Source organism: Schistocerca cancellata, chromosome 5 (genome assembly GCF_023864275.1).
Source record: "Schistocerca cancellata isolate TAMUIC-IGC-003103 chromosome 5, iqSchCanc2.1, whole genome shotgun sequence".
NCBI lineage: Eukaryota > Metazoa > Arthropoda > Insecta > Orthoptera > Acrididae > Schistocerca > Schistocerca cancellata.
This window is the reverse complement of record NC_064630.1, coordinates 49,082,263-49,109,032: the sequence shown is the minus strand read 5'-3', so window position 1 is coordinate 49,109,032 and position 26,770 is coordinate 49,082,263.

Below are 26,770 nucleotides of genomic sequence, written 5' to 3'. Positions count from 1 at the left end.
AACGATGCTTTTCACTAAAAAACATGTACCATGTTTATGTGCCTCAGCCTGCAAGAGAGGAACTCACCTAAGAGGACAGGTAGAATAATCAATGTTTCTCAACACTAAGACTTCAGTAAGAAAATAACTCACTGATGATGGCCCAAATGCACAGAAACATGGTTGAGCAAAAAGAAGATTTAATTGTCTGCATAGACAGTTGCACTCAATCAACATAATACAAAAGGAAATAAGTGCATATTACATAAATATGAGTACACTGTATAATTTGTTATACTTACCGTAATTGTATACTGCTGCATTGCTGATACTGCTGCAGAAAATTCAACTGCTCCATTGTCCAGTCTAAATGATAAGGCGGAGTTTATAGATGTTGTGATTGTTTCATTCCACATCTTCTACTCTACAGGTCTAGACTACTCAGCCTTATTATCTGGCTTGATTTAGGTTCCAGTACTCCAAAGCAGAAAACATATTAAAACAGTGTTCTTACAAGTACCTTCTCGTCTGGAGTGAGATTGCATTCGATATGGCATTGTTTCCAGATTTCCTTCTCTGGAACTGTGGGTTCTCTAACAGTCATGTAAATGGTATGTGAAGTTGCCCTAGACAGACAAAAAATGAATTACTTGTAAGAAACAAAGTAATAAAAATCAACTAGTCTGTCTCAATTAATTTACTAGAGGATCATTTCACAATGATATGAGAAAAATCATGACAATAGGGTGAAAATCAATAGCACAAAATGTAGATATACACGGAATACTGAAGTATGCATTATGAGGACAGGACAGGCCCTGATGAAGGAACTATAAACCATACCAGGCTATGCCTGAAATGATTTAGGGAAACCAAGGAAAACCTAAACCAGAAAAGGGTGGGTACTCCGTCCTCCCAAATATGAAGTAAGTGTCTTAACAGTTGCCCTGCCTCATTCAGTTGGTCCCTATTATGCCATGTTTTTTTGCTCATACACAACTCGCACAAGGTAAATTTAATTATGAAATAGTTTTGCACTGTTTCTTCACATCTTAGACTGTACATGCACAGCAATGTTCCAGTTACAATCAATAATGTGTCAAAGGTATACAATGATAACTATGAACTGAGTGTAACACTGGCTGTCATACATTAAAAATAGAGCTCTAATAGCATAGTACTGTGATAAAATTATCTAAGATATAATTTTTGTGTGCTCACTTTAGCTGGCAGTCAGTTCTCATGTATAAAAATATGGTACTTGTTATTTAATTCATAAATTTATCCTCTGGCAGTCATGTGTGTGAGTTGTGTTTGCATGAGTGTGTGAGTATGTGTGTGTGTCCATCGTTGACAAAGGCCTTAATGGCTGAAAGCTATAATTGTGTGACTCTTTTTCTTGTGCCTATCTGTGGCTCAATACCACATGACTTGGTGTTTATGCTTATATACACTTTATCCCATTTGCAAAAGTCACTGGTGCTTTCATGTGACCTCTCAGTCAGAAGTTCTGATATTTTGTCAGTGATTGTGATATTTGTGTCATAACTATCTTGTTTTTGTGTTTTCTGTAACATTTAACATCTATCATCAAAATAATTTTGTAGTAAACTTGCTTTATTTTGAGCAGGTGTAAGTATAAGACCGAGATTTAGGAACCAGGTTTTAAATTGTAAGACATTTCCAGGGGCACATGTGGACTCTGACCACAATCTATTGGTTATGAACTGTAGACTAAAACTGAAGAAACTGCAAAAAGGTGGGAATTTAAGGAGATGGGACCTGGATAAACTGACAGAACCAGAGGTTGTAGAGAGTTTCAGCAAGAGCATGAGGGAACAATTGACAGGAATGGGGAGAAAGAAATACAGTAGAAGAAGAACGGTAGCTTTGAGGGATGAAATAGTGAAGGCAGTAGAGGATTAAGTAGGTAAAAAGTCGAGGGCTAGTAGAAAACATTGGGTAACAGAAGAAATATTGATTTTAATTGATGAAAGGAGAAAATATAAAAATTCGGTAAATGAAGCAAGCAAAAAGCAATACAAACATCTCAAAAATGAGATGGACAGGAAGTGCAAAATGGCTAAGCAGGGATGGCAAGAGGACAAATGTAAGGATGCAGAGGCATATGTCACTAGGGGTAAGATAGATTCTGCCTACAGGAAATATAAAGAGACATTTGTAGAAAAGAGAACTACTTGTATGAATATCAAGAGCTCAGATGGAAACACAGTTCTAAGCAAGGAAGGGAAAGCAGAAGGTGGAAGGAGTACATAGAGGGTCTATACAAGGGCGATGTACTTGATGACAATATTATGGAAATTGAAGAGGACACAGATGAAGATGAAATGGGAGATATGCTACTGCGTGAAGAGTTTTGACAGAACACTGAAAGACCAAAGTTGAAACAAGGCCCTGGGCATAGACAACACTTTATTGAAACTACTGACAGCCTTGGGATAGTCAGCCCTGACTAAACTCTACCATCTGGTGAGCAAGATGTATGAGACAGGCTAAATAGCCTCAGACTTCAAGAAGAATATAATAATTCCAATCCCAAAGAAAGCAGGTGTTGACAGATGTGAAAATTACCGAACTATTAGTTTAATAAGTCATGACTGCAAAATACTAATGCCAATTCCTTACAGATGAATGGAAAAACTGGTAGAAGCTGACCTCGGGGAAGATCAGTTTTGATTCTGTAGAAATATTGGAACACGTGAGGCAATACTGACCCTACGACTTATCCTAGAAGATATATTAAGGAAAGGCAAACCTACATTTCTAGCATTTGTAGACTTTGAGAAAACTTTTGATAATGTTATATCCTCCTTTCAAGACACTGTCCATTCCATTCAACTGCTCTTCCAAGTCCTTTGCTGTCTCTGACAGAATTACAATGTCATCGATGAACCTCAAAGTTTTTATTTCTTCCCCATAGATTTTCATACCTACTCCGAATTTTTCTTTTGTTTCCTTTACTGCTTGCTCAATATAGAGATTGAATAACATCAGGAGAGGCTAAAACCCTGTCTCACTTCCTTCCCAACCACTGCTTCCCTTTCATACTCCTCGACTCTTATAACTGCCATCTGGCTTCTGTACAAATTGTAAATAGCCTTTCGCTCCCTGTATTTTATCCCTGCCAACTTCAGAATTTGAAAGAGAGTATTCTACGATTTTCACCCCCCCCCTCCTCCCATGCTGCCCTCCAATACTAAATTGGTGATCCCTTGATGCCTCAGAACATGTCCTACCAACCGATCCTTTCTTTTTGTCAAGTTGTGCGACAAATTTAGTATTGGAGGGCAGCATAGGGGGAGGGGGGTTAAAAATCGTAGAAGGAGACCACGAGATGAATACACTAAGCAGATTCAGTAGGATGTAGGTTGCAGTAGGTACTGGGAGTTGAAGAAGCTTGGACAGGATAGAGTAGCATGGAGAGCTGCATCAAACCCGTCTCTGGACTGAAGACCACAACAACAACAACAACAGGTATATGCCTATACTACAGCTACTCTTATCAATTGTACTGTGTACAACTTTTGTGAACTCCACAAAGACTGCTTCTGTGTATGTAACAATTCAGAAATCAAACTATGCTTCACTTACAGTATTACATTTATCAGAAAATTCATTAACACATCTTTCATAAATACCTTGGTTGTCTTTGGGAATAATAACAACAGAGAAACTGGGTCATAAGTTCATGTATCGTAGATATTATCTTTCTTCAATAAAGGCACAAGTCTTTGCCATGAAAATACTATGCAATGACATTTGAACTGAATAAGTGATTTATTAAAATTGTAACTGAAGGATGTATGCCTCTGACATGTTCTGTCAACTCCTACACTGTCATTCAGATTGGTCCTGCTGAGTTTTAATTTTACGGCTTTTTATTCCCATTCTGATTTCTCCTAATACTGGCTGCATAAAATTTATTAAAGATGTTTATCTATTTTTGGAAACTTTTGTAATAATTCTCTGCAGTATATAACATATGGAATTGCAGAAATTTTTAATTCTATGTTTTGTGTATTTTTATCTTTTGTCTGTTTTTTCTGCATGCCATTCATTATTGGAGACTGTTGAGATTGTTCATTCAATAGAGTTAGTATCAAATTTGAAGTGTTACAAAAAACAGTGAAAGTAATCATTGAGACATTGCCATCTGGAATTTGATAGCTGCCAAAGTATGATTTTAAGGCATTGTGTATTTGCACCAACTACAAAGCATGTTATACAGTGAAACTGTACATCTCAACAGCTGAGCTAAAAAAAAATTAAATTTTAGGAAACAAGCACATTGAAGAATAGTACATCTACGTACATACTCCACAGTCATTCCCTTTCCTGTTCCACTTACAAATAGAGCAAGGGAAAAACAACTGTTTATAAGCATCCGTCAACCTCTAATTTCTCTCATCTTATCTTTGTGGTCCTTATGTGAAATATATGTTAGTAGCAATAGTATCTATCTGCAGTCAGCCACAAATGCAAGTTCTCTAATATTCCACATTAGTGCTTCATGAAAGGCATTTCTTCTCTCCAGGGAGCCCAATTTCAATTCACAAAGCATTTCTGTAGCACCTCCATGCTCATCGAACCTACTGGCAACAAATCTAGCAGCCCACCTCTGAACTGTTTCAATGTCTTCATTCAGTCCGACCTAGTGGGGATTCCAAACACTCGAGCAGTACTCAAGAATGGGTCGCACTAGTTTTCTATACACCATCTCCTTTATAGATGAGCTACTCTTTCCCAAATTCTTGTCACAAAATCAAGCTGAGAATTTGCTGTGAAAATGATTGCGCTGATTCTCACTCTGAAGATGGTGGAGAACTGCAAGGAGTTGAGCAGCTTGATAGTGATTGAAGGTGAGTACTCGCAGTCAATATTTCCTGTTCAGCGCACCATTCCATTTCATATTGATATGCAGCACTTCACCTAGCTATTTAATTGATGTGACTCTGTCAAGCAGCACATTACTAAAGCTGTCTTCGAACATTGTGGAATTGTTTTTCCTGCTCATCTGTATTAACATACATTTTTCTAGATTTACAGCAAGCTGCCATTACCCCACCAACTAGAAATTCTGCTAACTGATCTTGTATTCTTCTACAGTCACTCAATGACAACACCTTCCTATACGCTAAAGCGTCATCAGCAGCAGATTGCTGTCCACCATGTCTGCCAGATCATTTATGTATGTAGGGAATAACAGTGGTCCTATCACAATTCCTTGAGGTACTCCTTGCCTCTGGTGGACACTCGCCATGGAGAGTAACATACTCGGTTCTACTACTTAAAAAGTCTTGCAGCCACTCACATATCTGGGAACCTATTCTGTATGCTCGGACCTTCGTCAACAGTCTGCCGTGAGGCACCGTGTCAAACGCTTTCCGGAAATCTAGGAATATGGAATGTGTCTGTTGCCCTCGATACATGGTTTCTGGGGTATAATGTGAGGAAAAGGTCAAGCTGAGTTTCACTCGAGTGATGCTTTCTAAATCCGTGTTGATTTGTAGACAGAAGCGTATCTGTCTCAAGGAAATTTATTATATTCGCACTCAGAATGTGTTCAAGAATTCGGTAGAAAACCGATATTGCCCTGTAATTTTGCGGGTCCATATTTTTACCTTTCTTATATACAGGAGTCACCTGCACTTTTTTACAGTCTCTTGGGAGCTTGCGCTGGGCCAGAGATTCACGATAAATACAAGCTAAGTAAGGGGCCAATACCGGAGAGTGCTCACTATAAAAACAAAAGGAGATTTCATCTGGATCTGGCGACTTATTTGTTTTCAACTCTTTTGGTTGCTTCTCTATGCTAGTTATGCCTATTTCTCTGTCTCCAAAGGGGCGTCTGTGCGACGACCAGACGACGGTGTGTTTGTACATTCCTCTTGCGCGAATGACTCTTTATACGCTAAATTTAAAGCTTCATATTTCCTTTTGTTGTCTTCTATTTTCAATTTGACACCTCTTATTGATTTTCCTACTCGGTGGTAAAGGATAGCAGCTCACTGATAGATAACTTCTTTATAGACCAAGGTAAGTTTAACCAGATAAATGCTCAGCCTGTTGAGAATGGTCTTTCTGATCATGGTGCACAGCTAGTTACAATATATGACATAGCTCCATTCAGCAATACTAAACAGTCCTCCAAAGTAGTACGTTCAGTCAACGATTTAACAATTGCAAATTTCAGGGAAAGCCTACAGCAGTTAGACTGGGATGAGGTGTACCGTGAACCTGATGCCAATTTAAAATATAATTTATTTCATGACATTTTTGTAAATGCATTTGAAAACTGCTTCCCCAAGAAAATAGTTAAATATACTCGTAAGAAACCTTGTAACAAACCATGGCTTACTAAGGGTATAAAAATATCTTGTAACTGGAAAAGGGAAATGTATCTGACAGCAAGGAAGAGTAGTGACCCAGAAAATATCAAACATTATAAAAACTACTGTGTTATATTAAGAAAAGTTATTAAAAAATCCAGAAGTATGTGTATCATGTCTGAAATCAGCAACTCTGATAATAAAATTAAAACAATTTGGAATATTATTAAAAGAGAAACAGGTCAACCAAGAGCACAGGAAGACAGTATTACCATCAAATTGAATGAAAACTTTACGGACAAAAAGTCAGAAGTTGAAAATATTTTTAATAATGATTTTCTAAATGTTGTGGATATAGTAGGATCCAGGTGTTCATTAGAAGTTGCTAGGCTGTTAATGGAAGAGGCCATAACTATGCAATTTGATACAATTGAAATCTCACCCACTTCTCCCTCTGAAATTAGGAAAATAATAAACTTGCTTAAAAGCAAAAACTCACATGGAATTGATGGCATTTCCAGCAAAATACTAAAAGCTTGTTCTCAACAGATAAGTAAGATTCTCAGCCACCTGTGTAATAGCTCTCTGGAACAGGGCATTTTCCCTGATAGACTGAAATATGCTATTGTTATACCTTTGCATAAGAAGGGGGATAGATCTGATGTCAACAATTACCGTCCAATCTCCCTTCTAACAGCTTTATCCAAAATTTTTGAGAAAGTAATGTATTCAAGAGTAGCTTCTCATATCTGTAACAATGAAGTACTAACAAAATGTCAGTTTGGTTTCCAGAAAGGTTTTCCAACAGAAAATGCCATATATGCTTTCACCAATCAAATTTTGAATGATCTGAATAACTGAACACCACCCATTGGGATTTTTTGTGATCTCTCAAAGGCTTTTGATTGTGTAAATCGTGAAATTCTGCTAGACAAGCTCAAGTATTGTGGCATGAGTGGGACAGTGCACAAACGGTTTAATTCGTACCTAACTGGAAGAGTGCAGAAAGTTGAAATAAGTAGTTCTCATAATATGCAAAGATCAGCACATTCCTCAAACTGGGGAACTATCAAGAATGGGGTTCCACAAGGGTCAGTCTTGGGTCCTTTGTTGTTCTTAATATATATTAATGACTTGCCATTCTATATTCATGAAGAGGCGAAGTTAGTTCTCTTTGCTGATGATACAAGTATAGTAATCACACCTGACAAACAAGAATTTACTGATGAAATTGTCAATACTGTCTTTCAGAAAATTACTAAGTGGTTCCTTGTAAACGGACTCTCACTGAATTTTGATAAGACACAGTACATGCAGTTCCATACAGTGAATCGTATGACGCCATTAATAAATATAGACCTTAATCAGAAGCATATAGCTAAGGTAGAATATTCCGAATTTTTAGGTGTGTCCATTGATGAGAGATTAAATTGGAAGAAATACATTGATGATCTGCTGAAACGTTTGAGTTCAGCTACTTATGCAATAAGGGTCATTGCAAATTTTGGTGATAAACATCTTAGTAAATTAGCTTACTACGCCTGTTTTCACTCGTTGCTTTCATATGGCATCATATTTTGGGGTAATTCATCACTGAGGAATAAAGTATTTATTGCACAAAAGCGTGTAATCAGAATAATAGCTGGAGTCCACCCAAGATCATCCTGCAGACATTTATTTAAGGATCTAGGGATATTCACAGTAGCTTCTCAGTATATATACTCCCTTATGAAATTTGTTATTAACAACCAAACCCAATTCAAAAGTAATAGCAGTGTGCATAACTACAATACTAGGAGAAAGGATGATCTTCACTATTCAAGATTAAATCTAACTTTGGCACAGAAAGGGGTGAATTATACTGGCACTAAAGTCTTTGGTCACTTACCAAATAGTATCAAAAGTCTGACAGATAACCAACAAGTATTTAAGAAGAAATTAAAAGAATTTCTGAATGACAACTCCTTCTACTCCATAGAGGAATTTTTAGATATAAATTTAAAAAAATAAAAAAAAAATAAAAAACAAAAAAACACAAAAAATGAAAAAGTTGTTATATTAACTTAAGTATGTTGTTAAATTAACTTAATTATGTCATGTATTGGAAAATTTGACTCGTTCCACATCATTACGAAATATCGTATTCATGATCCATGGAACTAGTATTAACCTAATCTAATCTAATCTAATCTACACCATACTTGGGAACGAGTGACTGTATGTAAGTCTTTGACCCGCTTAATGGTTTCGCGCTGACCAGAATTTTCTCATGTCTCCGCAAGATCTTTCGTTAAGGTATGACGGTGGATGTTGTTGTAGGCTTCGTGCATTGATCTTCCTACAGATGCATGAATTTGTACTAATTTTTGCCTGTCGACATTTGCGCGTTCGTTTTTGAAACAGAGAATATAAGAATCTCTGTTTCCTCATCATTTTCCGAATTTGACTGTTAGACAACGGAGGGTCTTTTCCGTCTTTAATTGACTTACTTCGCACAAACGTCTCCAGAGCGCGATTAATAATCCGTTTAAACTTTGCCCATAATTCCTCTACAACTGTCGCATTGGAACTAAATGATTTCCTTTCCTTTTCTAAGTGGGACGCTAACAACTGCTTATCTGCTGTTTCTAGCACGAATACTCTCCTTGCCTTCTTGAAAGATTTATTAACTTTAGTAAACGTCGTCACTAAGATGACATCATGATCACTAATCCCTGTCTCTACACTGATACTGACTATAAGGTCAGGCCTGTTTGTAACTACAAGTTCTAAAATATTTCCATTGCGTGTTGGTTGTGAAACTAGTTGTTCAAGGCAGTTTTCGAAAAACGTGTTCAAAAGACTCCACACGACTGTCTGCAGTGAAACCATAGGTGTGCCAGTCGATGCTCCATAGATTAAAGTCACCTCCAACCTCTACTGTATGATCTGGGTATTTCCGTACTGCTGAGTGTAGACTTTACTTGAATGAGTCTACAGCTGTTACGGCGGCATCAGGTGACCGGTAAAAAAATTCGATAGTTAACTTGCGTACACTTAGGCCTGCTACTAGTGTATCTTCACAGAAATTTCGAACTCGAGAGACACTATAATTTTGTCGACAGTAATGCACACTCCCCTTCCTCTGGCCGTTTAATCTGTCTTTGCGATATACGTTCAACGCATCGGTAAATATTTCGGAGCTTTCTACTTCGGGTTTCAGCCAGTTCTCGGTTCCGAAAATAATTTGAGCACGACAACTTTCCTGGAGGGCAGTAAGCTACTAGTGTATCTTCACAGAAATTTCGAACTCGAGAGACACTATAATTTTGTCGACAGTAATGTACACTCCCCTTCCTCTGACCGTTTAATCTGTCTTTGCGATATACGTTCCACGCATCGGTAAATATTTCGGAGCTTTCTACTTCGGGTTTCAGCCAGTTCTCGGTTTCGAAAATAATTTGAGCACGACAACTTTCCTGGAGGGCAGTAAGCTCAGGAACATTATGCAAATGCTTCGACATTTGAATGTTAAAAGTTTGACAGTCTAAGTGTCTGTACCTTGTACGCGATCTGATTTTGCTCTGTGCATATCGAGTGGCGAGCGTTCATGAGGCGAGCGTTCATAAGAGGCTCTCGAACTACTGACTAGCACAAAAAATCCCCACATGGACTCCACAAGTACTCTGCCACCTGAGTGTAGTGCACCCCTGATCTATCAAGGGTTGTCCTACAGTTTTTCACTCCCTTAACACAGGTCAACCAAGACCATCGCAGAATCGACAGACGTTTTGGTTGAGACCCTCCGCTCGCTCCAAGCCAAAAAATCTCAATCAATTCCAGGAACGAAGCTGAAAATTGTCGGCTCTGGTTGCACCCTGTGCGCGAGGCCAGCAGTCTTCATCATTTATGCCTGCTGTTTATAAGCACTGAGGATGGCCTCAGAACCCAAACTACAGACGTGATTGGTGCCGACATGAGCCAAAACATGCAGATTACTGCACCCTGCACGCTCAATAGCCGTAGGCAATGCTCCTCCACATCTTGGATGAGGTTCCCTGGCAGAAACACCGAGTTCACACTGGCTTTCTTTCCCATCTGAACGCTATTATCTTAAGGGGCTCCATAACGTCCCTAACGTTGGAGCTCCCAGTAACTAGTAAACTCCACCCCAGATGTGCCTACTCGGGCCCTGCTGAAGGAGCGGCCACCTGTCCACTCACAGGGTGTATGAGCGATGGCGCAGAAGTGCAGAAGTGAACACGTTACAACCCACAGCTCAGCCTGTGATGAGCGTGTATCCTCCAGGGCGGATACGTTGGAAGGTGCCTCAACAACAGAGCCCGTGGATGAAACAAGCAACACTTGAGGTATTCCATGCAACGCGCCAGATGTTTCGCCACCGCTGTACTCGAGAGGGAGCAGCCTACAGACGGCTGACCGTAGCCAAAAGCGTCTTCAGCTGCTCACGAATTGCGTCCGCGTCCACACACAGCACGCACATGGCCTATCCAGCCTACTAAATTAATAATTAAACTATGAAAGAAGCGTGAAAGGCTAAATAGGCGACTTTCTAGTCTCCTTAAGCTTCAGCAACGGAAACTGGCAGCTGACTGAGCTGTGATCAGCTGTTAAAGGCCGTCTAGAACAAACAGGCAAACGACTGCTGTGCTACAGACATCCCTAATGTACAGGTTATCGTTACAAATTCGCGATACTAAATCTCTTAAATACAAAATACACAATGAATTTATGAATTAAACTAAAAAACGCAAAGACTTTAAGAATTAAACTGAGAACAAACGGAGAAGCTAAATACGCTGCTCGTTAGTCTCTTGGTCCTTTACCCACGAAGGCTGACGGCTGGCAGGAAATCCCTTAGCTTTTAGAAATGGCTCTAATTCTGAGCTACCAAATACACATGCACACGCACACACGCAAATGCACACACACACACACACACACACACACACACACACAGCGTCTATTGTCTCCTGGCACTAGAAAAAGATACAGGGGAGGTACTAATATTTGTATAAAATCTATATTCTTTCAGCATTCAGACTAGTACTTAAACAGTCATTTAAAGTCCTAACACACCAGTAAACGTGAAATGTAATTGATTATTTCCCATCTAATTCGTTTTACCTTCACTTTCATGTAGGGATGCCTGGAATGTGTTATTCTGTATTCTGACACGTACAACAAGTTTTGTTGAAATTGCTCCACACATGCCGCACATATGCTGTTAAGTCATGAAACCCTCCTCCTATCCCCAATTCAAAAGCCACAGCTACAGGTCATTTGTCACCAGGGCAGTTACCATTTAGGCTAGTAAGCCCGAATATTATGTATTTGACACTAATATTTGTCGCTTTCTGATATTTTTATGTCACATCTTCTCACCCCCAACTCAAACCCTATCGGTACCCTAGAGGTGAAAGTCTTTATAACGTCACCAGTCTGCCTAACAGCATGGAAAATTACGGATTAGGCGCTAATATTCGTCCTTTTGGACTATTTTTATCCCGCTACTGAGGTGTTAGTGGTGCCTTATGCCACTTGCATTTTTTTTTACGAAATATTCAGTCATATTCGCACATAGTTTGGCTGAAATTGATTAGATCATTCCAGGGTTATATATATATATATATATATATATATATATATATATATATATATATATATATAATCACTTTCCCAATCCTACCCCCAAAACCAGAAGGTGCTGCAGCGCCAGAGTACCCTTTAGAGACATCGTTTTGTGGATCCAACCAATATTTACCACAAATTTACGCACTAAACCGAATATAGAGCTATAAATTTTACGTTACTGCATTCTGGGCAAGGAACCAACGGTTCTAGCCTTCAGGCAAGGCTGTCCAAGGCTCCACAGTCTCTCTGCAGGCTGCATCAAATTTTGGACATTGGCGCTAAAAATAGTGGATGCTACGTGGAATTCCACGTCTACTGAGAAATCTGCGTCTGCAACATCAGCTCGCCTCCATGTGGTGGACTCTAGATGATGCTAAAGAACTGACAACGTTGGTTGTCACGCAATCTTTGGATCTCCTGGCTAAAGCACGTGATAGGAAATGATGCCTGACACTACAGCATATGTAACTGGCCCTTCTCAGAGCCTCCTGACGAGAAATCTTGGACCATGTATCGAGATCTATGAATTCAACAAAGGCAGGATAAGCTGGGAAAATGCCAGATCTTGTGTAAAAGTCTAGCAGTGAAGACCACTTAACTAAATGAGGCAAAATATCAAGATATGCCTTGTTAGGAGCCACATATCACCAAACTTATGAGCTGTAACATTTGTTCAGTCCTCTTTGGAACATACTTACCTGCTTAAGACATGCATCACTAATAATATTCATGAAGACGTTATCAAAGTGGGAGAAATAACTATCAGCAATATACAAACCCCCACACTGAAAGGACACCTGAAACCCTGCCTCTACTGCCCCACCTAGTGGTCTATTTGGGGGGACTGTAACAGTCACCACACACAATAGAAATACAGGCCCAACGATAGAGCAGTGAAATGCTAACAGGCTGGGCTGATGACAACAACCTATTTCTACCGTTTGATACAAAAGAGAAGGGATCTTTTAAATCAGCAGCTTGGAGCCTGGAATACAAACCTGATTTGTGGTTTGTAAGCAAAGATGACAAGGACATACCGCTGCAAGGGATCTGCAGAATACTCAAAGACTTTCCACACAGCTAACATCGACCACACAAAACTGAAACAGGAATAAGTGTCCCTCTGATCAGATCCTATCCTCACCCAATATGGAATTTTAAGAAGGTAGACTGGAAGTACTTCTACAACCACCTTGACAAATGTTTAGGTTGGATACCACCCACCATCTAATGTTACAAGCTACAAGAGCAGTGACTGAAACAGCAAAGACTATCCCTAGAGGATTCCGTAAGGAGTACATTCCAGGATGAAATGCTCCACGCGAAGAACTGTACAAGGAGTTCTCCCAAGGTGGGGATGAAGAGACAGCTGACGATCTCCCACGCGCAATGTGGGAAATGGACAGAAACAGGTTTGAACCTGGTCTTCAAAAGATATAGCAGAGAAGCCTGTGTTCTTTTAAAAAATTAGGCGGAAGTCCTTAGGATGCAAGAGGGGAAGTGGCCTTGTACCCAGACAGGATTGCGAATCACGTTGTGACTACTACTTCAAGAACACCACAGGACAAAGCACATACCACCCATATCAAACGCGAATCCATAGCTTTGAAGACATCTAGCCCGGACCAGACCGTATTTCTCCATCCATTTAGGTCGAGGCCCTCAGAGAAGTTAAAGAGGTGAAGGCACAAGGGCCTGATTGAATTCAACCTGAATTCCTCAAGACACCAGGGCCTGATGGAATTCAAACTGAATTCCTCCTAAACTGCGGTAAATATATATTAAAAAATGGCCAGGAGCGTTCTTTACTGATATCACGACGAGAGGGAGAATCCTGAAAAGTATGAAAAAGTCTAACACCATCCCTATGCTTAAGCCAGTCAAACCAAGTGTGAACGAACCAAAAAGCTACCACTCAATAGCCCTTCTTAGTTCATTACACAAGCTTCTTGAAAGAGCCATCTACAAAAGAATCTCGGCTACAATACTTGAGGAAATTCCAATTCAACAAGGTGGTTTTTACTTAGAAAGAAGCTGTACGGAGCAGATAATGTCATTCACGACATACACAGAAGCAGACATTGAAACGAATTTAAAAACGTCAACTGCACTTACAGATCTCTCAGCAGCGTACGTTACAATTTGCTCTGCATATGAAAGAAACCCCCTGCCTTTGACCTATCACGCAGAACATGGACAATGTTTATTTTGTGGAACAGCTAAGCAAACAGTTAGGCACATAGTTACAGAATGTCCCAACAGGTCCTATTGTGGTACTTTTGACAATTTCCTGATGGCAACGAATGACGAAATTGTTATATTAAAAATTTGGATGGCTGTTTGTAAAGTACATGTGATATTGCCTGTATTATATTTAATATTGTGCTTAAAACATCCGATAAAAATAAATAAATGTACCTGCTGATGTATTGCTGGGCAGTTCCAAGTAAAAGGCACTGATTCTCACAGGTGGAAAGGGCACTGTAACGTTCTCCACTTCTCTACTTCACTTACAGAGTTGGAACAAGGGGTATTACAAGAAAGGTGGCGATTGATGACTTTCTTGACAGCACGACATGCATAAAATTCCTAAAAAGATGATCAAAGTTCAGAGACTACAGTTCTGACGCAAAGATTCACATGTGTATGCAGCGTCATAAGTTACGTAAATCGATGGTCTCCTTCCAAGACGAACGGGCAGTTCTCTTCTTGGGATGGATATGTAAATTGTAGACGACCACAAAAAATAAGAAACCACTACTGGTACCTAAAAATCGGTAGAAGCGTTTCATTTCGATTTTCGCTACGGTGGCCTTTCATTATGTGAGGCGTTAGTCTCACTGGACAGGCATTCTTCATGGACTCGTTTGATCCAGTAGATATGATGAAAGCATGAGTTTCGGTGACCTTGTAGCATACAAATATTATCCCAGCTGTTAAGAGCCATTTCCTATCTACCCAGAAAACAACGATCACGTGCACCAGTTTCATGTGTTAAAAACGTTGCGTACTCAGCCAATGGGAGATTAGTCCTGTGATGATGACATATGTCTGATATACAGTATTTAAATTTTGCCTTGTGCTGAAACACAAAGTTTTTGCTGAGATCCACTAGAAAATGATTAAAAGCCGAAACTGCAGCCGTGGATATTAAACATAAATAATTTTGGCAGTCAAAGGAGACAATTATGTCTCTTAAAAACGGTTATTCGGTTTCAGTATCGTGATACGTTCACCCACATTTGTAAGTCTTATAGTCCTGTAACCTGTGACATGTTTGCTAACAAAACACGCAATACTCCTTTGCCTTTGTCGTGAACTTGTCCTGTGGACATGCAGGTTACGAAAAACCACGAAATTCAGCTGTAGAAAGGTTAAAACCGGGGACTTACGCAGGTTTAGAATAAATACGAAATGCAGCAGCACAAGGGAATTAAATTCTCCCATGATCTTCTGTGCAATAAGTGTCGCTCGTAATTAATCGTCCAAAAACTACGTTAAGTTTAAAATGTTGCCTCCCGACAACTGCTGCCGGTTTGCGTGAATTATTCAGCGTTAGCACATTCCGTCAGGGAACACGCGTAGCGTCTTTGGCTCGAGTACACGGCTATTTCCCTTATCGCCTCTTCGCCGCCTCCCCTCCCAGGCCCAACGACTGTAGAGCCTCAATATGATTTTTGCATTATAGTTACGGGGAGCTTGGACAATCCGACTGCCGTCTGAAAAAATGTTGCAATCCGGTCATTCTCTTTGATCTTCAAAAGCTGAGGTACAGTCAAAGAGCAGTTTCGCTTGTCTTCCAAGATATCTTCGAGGTAATATGTGCTTGTTACCGATTAACAGGAACGATTTATCTTCCATGCAGGATTTAGTAAACAAGATGTAGTAGAAAGTATAGGGATGAACAGTTCAAAAGAAAAGCACAGCCGTATGTTGACAAGGTAACACTCAGAAGATTCTATCATACGAATGTATCACCAAATTTTCCTTCTGAAATTAAGAAAATTATAGGCTACATTCTCTCCAACATAAAATCTCGTCTGATTTTGATGGTGTTTCCAATAGAGTACTAAAGATTTGTTCCCATACAACAATCTCACTTTTATCTGAAATATGTAGTGCATAACTAACTCAAGACGTTCTCCCAGGGTGAGTGAAATATGTCGCTACTAAATGCCACTTTAAGAAAGGTGATCAGAGGGAGATGTCAATAACTACCGGCCTAATTCGCTGCTAACATCATTTTCCAAAATTTTCCAGAATCTGATGTATTCTAGAATAGTGTTTCACTTTAGCAATAATAATATCTTAAGCAAATCACATTTTGAGCTTCAGAAGAGTTGCTATACTGATAATGACATGTACTTGCTCACTCAACAAATTTTATACACACACTAAATAATAAAATAGCACCGGTAGGTATTTTCTGCGTCCTTCTGTCTAATATTTTGCAGTTAACACCAGTCCTGTTATCAATACATGCATACGTGCAGAAAACAGAATAAATGGAAACAGATTTCTTAAAAGTATTATTGACTGGTTTTCTAAGAATGGGATCACCTTCAATTTTTTAAAAGACACGAAATATTGAGTTCTGCGCATCTAGCAGTACTACAATAACGATAAGTGTACCACACGGTGAGGAAATAATAAATAGTGTGGAAATTCAAAATTCTTAGGTGTTCATATTGACGAGATTTTAAACTGGAGGAAAAAGCACATTTTGGAACTCCTAAAACAACTCAATTCAGTCACATTTGCACTTACAATCATTGTGAATCTTGGGAACAAACAAATTTGTAATTTGACGTATTTTACGTATATGGATAAATTTCTTGGGGTAACTCACCTTTAAGAAAGAAAGTCTTCATTGCCCAAAAACGTCGTGTAGGAGTAAAATGTGGTGATCATTAACGGTCATCTTGTAGACATCTGTTTAAGGAATTGGGTATTTTGACTACTGCTTCCCTCATGAAGTTTGTTGTAAATAATCCACAGCAGTTCAAAAGGAACAATGATGTACATAATTACAATTGCAGAAGGAAAAACTACATTCATTACTGCACGTTGAAGTTGTCTATAGCACAAAAAGTGGTGTATAATACTGCAATAAAAATTTATGATCATTTACCTAGTTATAAAAATGTCTGACAGACAGCAAACCAAAACTTGAAAACAAACTGAAAAATTTGCTTGTTTAACCACTCCTTCGATTCTGCAGAAGAATTTCTGTTGTACTTTATAAAGTGGTGGGTAGGAATTACTGACTCACATTTGTGTATTTAAAAAATCTTACAAATGTTCGGCATGTAGTTATGTTTGGAAATTAATTTGCGATGTGAGTGTAGATAACTCGTTCGACACCATTACGATTTAGCACACAGAATTATTCCTGGATCATGTAAGAGACTAACTAACTAACTTTAAGTACTCCCAGAAACACGGCCAGCTTCCGTCGTCACATAAAAACAATTCTAACTTAAGTGTTGGCTGCTTTACAGAATTTTGCTTCATGGTCCCACAAATCGGCGTGTTCTTTGTGCTTCGCTATGGAACTCAGCAGGAACCATACTCTCAATAACGTTCGCGCCTCTAAATAGCAAGCTTCGCTTTGTCTACTGCCTACTCTGATTATGTGACACTGCCGCTGTCGCAAGTATCATCCAGAAAGATGCCGTGAATAACATTGCAACGTAACATGTGTGCTGAGTCCTTTTCTAGGCGAAACGTACAATGTTTCCTTTTCTCGGTTAAAAAAATAATAATAAAAAATACAAAAAAATGCACCACGAAGGAATTATCTGAGTGGGTCGGAAACCGGTAGACGTGGCGTACATGTACGGACAAACAAATGATTATATTTACGGAAAAGTTGGATGATTTAATCAAGAGAAACAGCTTCATATATTGAGCCACCTCTTGCCACCTCTTGCTTTATGCATACAGTTTTTCGGCTTGGCACTGGTTGACAACGATGTTGGATGCCCTCGTGAGGGATATCGATTCAAATTCTGTTCAACTGGTGCGTTAGTTCTTCAAAATTCCGATCTGGTTGGTGAGGCCATCCCACAATGCTCTAAAAGCTCTCAATCGGATAGAGATCCGGCGACATTTCTGGCCAAGCGGCACGAAGTCAAGCAGTAGAAACTCTGGCCGTGTGCAAACAGGCATTATTTTGCTGATAAGTAAGTTCAGAATGGCTTGCTATGAGGGCCAACAAATAGGAGCGCAGAAAATAGACGCCGTACCGCTGTGCTGTAGATAGGTCCAAATGGGTCATGCTATGAAATGAATGGCCTACTAGACTATCATTCCTGATTGTCTGGCCGTATGGTGGGCGACAGTCACGTTGGTATTCCACTGTTCGAGGCGTCTCCACTGTACGTGTTCGTCCTGGACTCTCATTGACAGGAGTAGAATTGTCTTCAGTGATAAGTCCCGCTTCTAACTGAGCCCGATAACCAACAAAGACGTTGAGATGCCCTGGGCAGCAGAAGGATACCAACCTGAATGTCCCCACCATACGGCCCGACAATCAGGAGTGATGGTCTGGGATGCCACTTCGTTTCATAACAGGGACACCTTTGGTTGTCATCCGCGGCGCCCTTACAGCACAGTGGTATGTCGACGATAATCTACGTCCCGTTTTGTTGCGATTCATGGCAAGCCATCCTGGGGTAACATTACAGCAAGGTAATTTTCGCCCACACACAGCGAGAGCTTCTACTGCTTGTTTCCGTGCTCTCCATACCATTCCTTGGCGAACAAGGTCGCCGGATCCCTCGGCAATCGAGAATGTTTTGAGCCTTGTGGGTAGGGCCCTCAAACCAGCTCGAGATTTTGACGATCTAACGCGCCACTTGGATAAAATTTGGCACGATGTGCGTCGGGCGGACGTCCAACAATTCTGTTAATCAATGCCAACCCGAATAAGTGCTTGCATGAGGACCAGGGGTGGGCCAATGCGGTGTTGACATTATCAATTTGTGAAGCTATTCTTCCTGAGTAAATCATCTAATTTTTCTGAAATTGTGCTTATTGTCTGTCGTACAGGTACGTCACGTCTACCGATTTCCGTCCCATTCAGGTAATTCCTTCGCAGTGTGCTTTCTTCCTTGTTTCATTGTGTTAGAGCGTATATAGAATACTACTTTTGAAATTACCACCATTTCTGTTCAGGTAGTTGACATGGTTTTCATGTTTTTTTTTTCTGGTTATTAATGGAGTGCGTGACAACAGAACAGAGTGCTGTCACAGTGAAATTTTTTTTACGAAGGTGGTGAATGTTGTGCAAAGACTGCTCGCGAACTCCGTGGAATGTTTGGTTGACTTATACGTACACCGAGGTGACAAAAGTCATGAGGTATCTCCTAATATCGAGGCGGGCCTTCTTTGGCCTGACGTAGTGCAGCAACACGACGTGACGTGGACTCAACCAGTCACTGTAAGTCCCCTGCTATGCTTCCTCTATAGCCGTCCATAATTTCGAGAGTGTTTCCAGTGAAAGTTTTTGTGCACGAACTGATCTCTCGGTTATGTCCCACAAATGTTCGATGGGATTCATGCCGGGCCGTCTGGGAGGTCGAACGATTCGCTCGATTCGTCCAAATGTTCTTCAAACCAATCGCGAACAATTGTGCCCCTGTGACATGGCGCATTGTCATCGTTGCTTATTCGAGGCATGCTGCCTCGGATGGTGGGTCCGCAACTGTTCAGTACTGAGGTAATCGGATGGTTTTTTGATTTCGTCCGTCTCAGTTGCACTGGTATAAAATTAAGCTGTAGTGGTTACCGATTTTGGGCTGACACGCCCATTCTCAAACTATTGATTTTTGTCATTGATTTATTTTGTAATTATCAGGGAATTGTTTCACTATGTATTTTATTGAGAAGTGTTTCAGTCTGTCTCAAGAGTTTGTTTAATTTGTAATATTGCTTTAATGCCAATGGAGGTAGATTTACATAAGGAGCGATTGTTCAAAGAGCTTCTAGCGTTTTGTTAATTGAATGAGAAAGAATCGCTTTCAGAATATAGTTTTTGAAAAAAGGAGTTACTTGTTTGGATTATCATTTATCGAGTTTAGATTTGACCAAATCCTTTCTCTTGAATTATATGTAGTTGTAGTAAGCAGCAGCAGCCGCAGCAACAGCAGGAGCCGCCATACAGAACATGCATTGCACTCAGCATGAATAACAGGTTTTTTTATGTTTTTGTTAAATAATGGAATGCAGCAGATCAAGTAGTGGCAGCAGAAAGACCAAGTAAGTTATTTGTTACGCACAAGACCAATTAAAAAAAAGACTTTAGACGATCTCTGTAATAGTAAAGTTAACAAGAGTACAAGCACGAGATTTTCAGTAGAAAACATGAGATAAGAAGATAGAGCTCGCGACTTTCACACGCACCTTGTTACTAACCGTAATTACCATATTGTATTGTACTGTATGAATAATTACTGCAGCTGAATTTTATCTCAGTGCAACTGAGACGGACGGACGAAATAGAAAAAAATTATACAGCTTCTTCAATATTGCTATCGATAAAAATGCAATCCTTGTTTAGGAACATGACGCGCATGAATGACTAAAAATGGTCTCCAAGTAGCCGAACCTCCCAATCCATTGCATTGAACACAGCCCACACCATTATGTAGCTACCACCGGCTCGCATTGTGCCTTGTTGATAACTTGGGTTCATCGTTTCGTGTGGTCTGCACCACATTCGAACCCTGCCATAAGCTCTTACCAACTCAAATTGGGGCTCATCTGACCAGGTCACGGTTTTCCAGTCGCCTAGGATCCAGCCGATATGGTCACGCGCCCAGGAGAGGCGCTGGCGACGTTGTGCTGTTACGAAAGGCACTCGCGTCGGTCGTCTACTGCCACAGCCCATTAATGGCAAATTTCGCAGCACTGTCCTAAAGGATACGTTCGTCGTACGTCCCATATTGATTGCTGCGGTTATTTCGCGCAGTGATGCTTGTCTGTTGGCACTCACAACTCTACATATAGATATAGATATTATGTTGTTTGACCTCTATGTTTATTCATTTTATTTGTTTCTATTAACATTGCAACAATGATATCATTTTATTTTGTTATTTCTTTCATTGTCTATGAAAAGAATGCTCGTGATTTATTCCTACATAGCACATCCACAGACATGCACACTTACTTAGCGACGACAGACTTTAATATTAGTGGCGTCTATCTATTGCAAATCTATAAAGATTCAGGAGGTGTCTATTAGACTCCTTTGAGCGTATTTGTTTTTCTTTCGTGTTACGATGCCCATCCGCATGATATGAGTCAGTAGAGATGGATACGAAAGTGTACATACTAAGGTACATCTGCATCTCATGCAGGTATCCATAACATACATATTGCAGCTTACTTATATTAAAGAATGTTAGAATGTGCATGAACAGAAATGACTGTAGGGCCATCTGTTTTCCAAGGACATTCGGACACAATGTTTTCAGAGAACAACTCTGTGAACAGTTTCCCTGCGCAATGATTTTCAGAGACAAATTATTATGTATATGAACATTGTACAGTGTTTGACATAAAATTTTATTGAAACTGGTGTCTTTACACGACTTTCCAATCTGTAATTTTGAGAAGACTGTGCTGCCACATGATGTAATGTATTCCATTGTGAACGCTCAATTAAAGTCATGGATTGTGACCGAATCTATTTGCACGAACTCCTGCGAACAGTCGTGCTGCAATAGAACAGTACATTTTCATGAGTGATGTGCTACAATCATTCACTAAAACTGTGATAAAGATATTCAGTGTTGTTAAAAAGTTCTTGAAAGAACTGTGTGATCTGAAGTTTTCGCTGATTTATGTGGGCCAGATAACATACAGTGACCATGTTGTCAGTTATTAAATTCTCGGATTTGAACTCTGAATCCAAATTTCTAGGGACAACAGATTCGTCATGTGAGAATGGGCTGTCTATGAGACCTCATACATTTCTTATAGGTGTAGAAACCGACTTTTCAAAAATTCTATTGCCCTATTACGATTGTTCTATGTCCCATCCCCGAGCTGATTCCCGTGCCAACCCGAAGGAAGGTTAAGATACGCGTCCAACGCCCATTCTGAACCGGTCATTCTCCGATCCTGATACCGGTCGACTTTTCCGTCAACTTCGTCGTCGCCTACCATCTACACACCAGGACGACACAAGTAGACAATGATAGTATATATTTAGAAGATCGTTAATTCTATGCTGCACGAGACATGTGTCTAACAAATGAGAGATATGGAAAAGTTTAGTGAAATCTAGTCATCAAACACGATTTATGCATACAGACATCTAGGCTCGTTCATTTATTGTTGATGTACAGTGACCCATCCATTGCAGTTATCAATACCGAAGGCCTCGATGCGGTTTTTCCTAATTTTTCCGGTCATCCATGCTCAAATGAGGGCCAAGTTAAAATCCAGGGTAGTCTTTCCAAGTGTTGAGAACTGTAATGACACGTAGTGAACATTGCACAACAATATACTTAACATCATCACAAGTAAATATAGCTGTAGATAATACTATAAATACTGTCAAGTCAACATGAACAATACTCAGTTGGACGAAACCTTAATACCAATGATGTGTGATCGGAAAGATCGAAAGAACTTCACAGCGTGTTATAAAAATTATGAACTATAAAGGGTTTGTGCAGAACTTCATTTTCTGACGCACTCTGCCGTACTCCTGGGGAGGCCATTTTAATGTCACAATTTAATATGAACAATTTTATTAGTGAAATGACCGTTTGATAGGGTGCGATGTATGTAGGAATAAAAGACGTTATTATCTTAGAGAAAGATATGAACAATACTTTCATCTCTCATTTGTAGATTTTTTTGTTGTTATCTGGAATGAACCATGGACCTTGCCGTTGGTGGGGAGGCTTGCGTGCCTCAACGATACAGATAGCCGTACCGTAGGTGCAACCACAACGGAGGGGTATCTGTTGAGACGCCAAACAAACGTGTGGTTCCTGAAGAGGGGCAGCAGCCTTTTCAGTAGTTGCAGGGGCAACAGTCGGGATGATTGACTGATCTGGCCTTGTAACACTAACCAAAATGGCCTTGCTATTCTGGTACTGCGAACGGCTGAAAGGAGTGCGGGTAAGCTACTACAAACAGCATAGTGAACGCATTATTGTGGCCAAGATAGATACGAAGCCCACGCCTACTACAGTAGTACAAGTTTATATGCCAACTAGCTCTGCAGATGGCGAAGAAATTGATGAAATGTATGATGAGATAAAAGAAATTATTCAGGTAGTGAAGGGAGACGAAAATTTAATAGTCATGGGTGACTGGAATTCGTCAGTAGGAAAAGGGAGAGAAGGAAACATAGTAGGTGAATATGGATCGGGATGAAAGAGGAAGCCGCCTGGTAGAATTTTGCGCAGAGCATAACTTAATCATAGCGAACGCTTGGTTCAAGAATCATGAAAGAAGGTTGTATACATGGAAGAACCCTGGAGATACTAAAAGGTATCAGATAGATTATATAATGGTAAGACAGAGATTTAGGAACCAGGTTTTAAATTGTAAGACATTTCCAGGGGCAGATGTGGACTCTGACCGCAATCTATTGGTTATGAACTGTAGATTAAAACTGCAGAAACTGCAAAAAGTTGGGAATTTAAGGAGATGGGACCTGGATAAACTGAAAGAACCAGAGGTCGTACAGAGTTTCAGGGAGAGCATAAGGGAACAATTGACAGTAATGGGGGAAAGAAATACAGTAGAAGAAGAATGGGTAGCTTTGAGGGATGAAGTAGTGAAGGCAGCAGAGGATCAAATAGGTAAAAAGACGAGGGCTAGTACAAACCCGTGGATAACAGAAGAAATATTGAATTTAATTGATGAAAGGAGGAAATATAAAACTGCAGTAAATGAAGCAGGCAAAAAGGAATACAAACGTCTCAAAAATGAGGTCGACAGGAAGTGTAAAATGGCTAAGCAGGGATGGCTAGAGGACAAATGTAACGATGTAGAGGCTTATCTCACTAGGGGTAAGATAGATACTGCTTACAGGAAAATTAAAGAGAGCTTTGGAGAAAGGAGAACCACTTGCATGAATATCAAGAGTTTTGATGGAAACCCAGTTCTAAGCAAAGAAGGGAAAGAGAAAGGTGGAAGAAGTATATAGAGGGTCTATACAAGGGCGACGTACTTGAGGACAATATTATGGAAATGGAAGAGGATGTAGATGAAGATGAAATGGGAGATATGATACTGCGTAAAGAGTTTTACAGAGCACTGAAAGACCTGAGTCGAAACAAGGCCCACGGAGGAGATAACATTCCATTAGAGCTACTGACAGCCTTGGGAGAGCCAGTCCTGACAAAACTCTACCATCTGATGAGCAAGATGTATGAGACAGGCGAAATACCCTCAGACTTCAAGAAGAATATAATAATTCCAATCCCAAAGAAAGCAGGTGTTGACAGATGTGAAATTTACCGAACTATCAGTTTAATAAGTCACAGCTGCAAAATACTAACGCGAATTTTTTACAGACGAATGGAAAAACTGATAGAAGCCGACCTCGGGGAAGATCAGTTTGGATTCCGTAGAAATGTTGGAACACGTGAGGCAATACTGACCCTACGACTTATCTTAGAAGATAGATTAAGGAAAGGCAAACCTACGTTTCTAGCATTTGTAGACTTACAGGGAGCGAAAGGCTATTTACAAATTGTACAGAAAGCAGATGGCAGTTATAAGAGTCGAGGGGTATGAAAGGGAAACAGTGGTTGGAAAGGGAGTGAGACAGTGTTGTAGCCCTGTATATTGAGCAAGCAATAAAGGAAACAAAGGAAAAGTTCGGAGTAGGCATTAAAATCCATGGAGATGAAATAAAAACTTTGAGTTTCGCCGATGACATTGTAATTCTGTCAGAGACAGCAAAGGACTTGGAAGAGCAGCTGAACGGAATGGTCAGTGTCTTGAAAGGAGGGTACAAGATGAACATCAACAAAAGCAAAACGAAGATAATGGAATGTAGTCGAATTAAGACGGGTGATGCTGAGGGAATTAGATTAGGAAATGAGACACTTAAAGTAGTAAAGGAGTTTTGCTATTTGGGGAGCAAAATAACTGACAATGGTCGAAGTAGAGAGGAAAGCGTTTCTGAAGAAGAAAAATTTGTTAACATCGAGTATAGAATTAAATGTCAGGAAGTCGTTTGTGAAAGTATTTGTATGGAGTGTAGCCATGTATGGAAGTGAAACGTGGACGATAAATAGTTTAGACAAGAAGAGAATAGAAGCTTTCGAAATGTGGTGCTAGAGAAGAATGCTGAAGATTAGATGGGTAGATCACATAATTAATGAGGAGGTATTGAATAGAATTGGGGAGAAGAGGACCTTGTGGCACAACTTGACTAGAAGAAAGGATCGGTTGGTAGGACATGTTCTGAGACATCAAGGGATCACCAATTTAGCATTGGAGGGCAGCGTGGAGGGTAAAAATCGTAGAGGGAGACCAAGAAATGAATACACTAAGCAGAATCAGAAGGATGTAGGCTGCAGGAGGTACTGGGAGATGAAGAAGCTTGCACAGGATAGAGTAGCATGGAGAGCTGCATTAAACCAGTCTCAGGACTGAAGACCACAACAACAACAACATCTGGAATGTTAATTATTCTGATTTATTGTTCTTCGGACTATTGTTCTCGTCAAGATTATCTTGAAACTGCTACAGCTCGTTAGATATGTTGTATGGTATGAGAAGAAATAATCGAGCTCATCTGAACTGATTAATAAGTGAGGCTCGAAATTAATTATTCTTCTGCAGTTACATTCTCATAAATATCCAGAGAGTCCCAGGTATCTACGTTGACGTGCATTTGGAGAGACGCTGGAGACTTGACGAACGAACCAGCAATCGCACGGTGATTCTTTACAGACTCAAGCACTCGCAATTAAATGGCGTTAAGAGCGAATACCACGATTTCGTCACTCAACATATTACGCAAACGACGAGTTTAGTTAACAGTACAACACTTGAAAGCCAGCAGTACAAACCAAAATCTCGTCCAAATAATATTCCAGCATAAAAGAAAACAGGACAGCAAACAAAATAACATAACAGAGTTGTGGATAAAGAGAGAGGGGATGGGGAGAGAGAGAGAGAAAGAGAGAGAGAGAGAGAGAGAGAGAGATAGGAGGAGGATGTGGATAGAGAGAGGGGGAGGAAGGAGATGAACAGAAAGGGGGAGCAGGAGAAGGACAGAGACAGGGGAAGGGAGGAGACAGAGAGAGGAGGGAGGAGGAGATGTACTAACAGAAGATTGGAATAAATAAATACGGGGGCAACTCCGGATTTCTCAGCTCGTATATTAAAAACGCTGATGAAAATAAGTGTTTTGAACGTCGGTATCCGTTTATTGGAGTAATAGGGCAAGAAATTTATCTTATATTGTGTGTGCAGTGATCACCCATTAGTACGAAAATCTATGTCAGTAAATTTATACAAGCCAGGGCAATTTATCGCAAACCAAGAAGGATATTTTTAATGCATTCTAAGTGAGACACATATTTGTAGCAACTGCTGCAAAGACCGAATGTACCAAAAGATTGTCAGAAGGTCAAAATATAGCATTATAACAGGAAACTAGCAAACAAAAGCTTGTATCGTAGCTTGACATGTATTTCACACATGGTTGTGCATTACCGGCCCGCATCTCGTGGTCGTGCGGTAGCGTTCTCGCTTCCCACGCCCGGGTTCCCGGGTTCGATTCCCGGCGGGGTCAGGGATTTTCTCTGCCTCGTGAT